Source organism: Eutrema salsugineum, unplaced genomic scaffold (assembly GCF_000478725.1).
Source record: "Eutrema salsugineum unplaced genomic scaffold, Eutsalg1_0 scaffold_1, whole genome shotgun sequence".
NCBI lineage: Eukaryota > Viridiplantae > Streptophyta > Magnoliopsida > Brassicales > Brassicaceae > Eutrema > Eutrema salsugineum.
In genome coordinates this window covers 20,842,715-20,844,933 of record NW_006256909.1, presented here as the reverse complement: position 1 = coordinate 20,844,933, position 2,219 = coordinate 20,842,715, and the positions used below count along the sequence as shown (strand labels likewise).

Below are 2,219 nucleotides of genomic sequence, written 5' to 3'. Positions count from 1 at the left end.
TATGTTTGAGTAGTTACCCAGTTGGGTTTAAAGGGATTGTTCAAAGGGAATTTCATGTGTCTTTGCTTATGAATCGATAGATTTAGGATTTATAATCTTCTAGATGTTCTTCGTTTGCCTTTAATCTTACTGTGTGATTCTCTGCTGGCCACTTAGAAGTCGATCTGATAAGATATGTTGCGAAAGCTTTCATTGATTGTCTGAATTAGGGTGAAACGAGCAATTCTTATATAGGAGTGGAAACCTACCTGTAGTTGAGTTGTGAATGTTGATGAGTCTTGTTCTGCTATTGCATCTTCTCCTTTCCAGGATCAGAGTGGAAACCTACTGATCCGGGTTGCGAGAGATAGTTGTTTAGTGCTGCAAAAGTAGGCTTTTCATACTTCCGTGCCTCGAGTTCTAGAACATACGTAGTTGATTACTTTTATCACTTGTTTAAAATCGACCTAGCATAGACCATGAACCCCTGCGAATTCCCCTTGATGACCAACGTTTGTCTTTCATTGCTTACAACCTTCAATTCTATTTGCTTTTCATTCGCTTGTTTCCTTGTTTCCATTCTACTTTTATTCGCTTATTACTTGCTTTCATTCATAGCCGATTTTTACTTGCTTGCACTTGATTTCATTTTTATTTGCTTTTACTTGCTTAGCTTTCTAGTTTAGATTTAGTGACAACCAAAAATCCAAAACCAAAACCAAAACCTGTTTAGTTCTAATCTTATTTAAGCGTTGCAGTGAATTCGTACTGAAACAACTAAGTCTCTGTGGATCGATACCCTAAGTACTACAGCGCACATCTGTGCACTTGCAGACATTTAGGGGTTATAAATTTAAAACCTGAAGCTCAGTAGAACGAACCAATACCCCGTTTACAAACCGCTCATCAAGTTTTTGGCGCCGTTGCCGGGGACTTTGATTTGTTTCGTTGCGAATCCCAGCTTAAATCCATTAGAACACTTGTTTACTTTTACTTTTTATTTTGAATTTTTCAGGTTTCTCTGCGATGAGAGACCGGGAACATGTTCCCGGGACTCTTGGTGATCCACCATATCGTGTGGATGGTGATCCAAGCAATGATGACCTGACTGATGATGAGTTTGAAGAACCGATTTATGATGGCAATGAACTGATCGGATCGACGAAACGTGAAGATGATGATGAACTGATTGGAAGTTTCGATTCACTCGAGAAATTCTTGGAAGATCGAAGAGCGATTCAACCAGCCTTACCAGAGGATGGCAAAACCAAAATTAAGGTACCCTATATCCATTTAGTTCAACAAAATCAATTCCATGGTTACAATTCCGAACACGCGATTGATCATATCGAGACGTTCGAAGAATTATGTGCAACCATTACAGCAAATGGGGATTACCACAAATGTAGTCTTTTCCCATTCTCTTTGAAAGACAATGCCAGCAAATGGCTAAAATCTTTGCCACCTGCTTCACTAAAAACGTGGGCAGCGTGTAGAACTGCTTTCCTAAATCGTTTTTACACTAGAAATCGTTCAAATCTCTTAAGAAACAAGATAAGAACTTATAAACAAAAAGAAGATGAAGATCTTTTAGATACTTGGGAAAGATTTAGGGAATACCAAAGAGATTGTCCACACCATGGATATACCGAGGAATACCTGCTGGGTATCTTCTATCGCGGTATAACTCCAGAGTTACGACACTCTTTCGACACAGCAAGTTATGGAGATTTCTCAACTGGATCTGTAGAAATGCTCACATTTTCATTAAAAATTTCGCAAACAGCATCCAAAATCAAGTAACTTTTGGTAATTCTGCACTTCCTGAGAAGAAAGAAGAAATTTCGGAAGTTATGAAGTGTCTCCATCACATAATGAGTCATCTTGGATTGCAACAACCAAATAAGGTACACAATATGTGTAACTTTGATGGTTGGGACAACCCAATGGATTCTTATGATCAAGGGAAGGTTAACACTGCAGAAGTCTCTCAAATTCGAGATTTTCCATTCGTTTCTGATCACCGCAGGTCCATTCATCCGGAGCGCAGCAAACCAAGCTTTCACCGCGGTCGTGATGATGCTGATCGCGGCCAAGACCTGTTTCACCGCGGTCGCAAGCCTTCTGACCGCGGGAAACCGTCTTCCGAGCTTGTCTGGAAACCACCTTCTGAACCAATATTGGCTATTCAATCTAATTCTGTTTCATATCCTAGTTTTCCCTTTTCTGAAGCTGAAAAC

General features: G+C 39.8%; 1 non-coding gene across 1 annotated transcript; it reads right to left on the bottom strand.

Moving 5' to 3' along the window:
- Positions 1-1,517: 1,517 nt before the first annotated feature.
- LOC112082553 lies at positions 1,518-1,625 on the bottom strand. Its single transcript, XR_002897220.1, has one exon. It is a non-coding gene; the product is annotated as a small nucleolar RNA R71 (small nucleolar RNA).
- Positions 1,626-2,219: the final 594 nt, after the last annotated feature.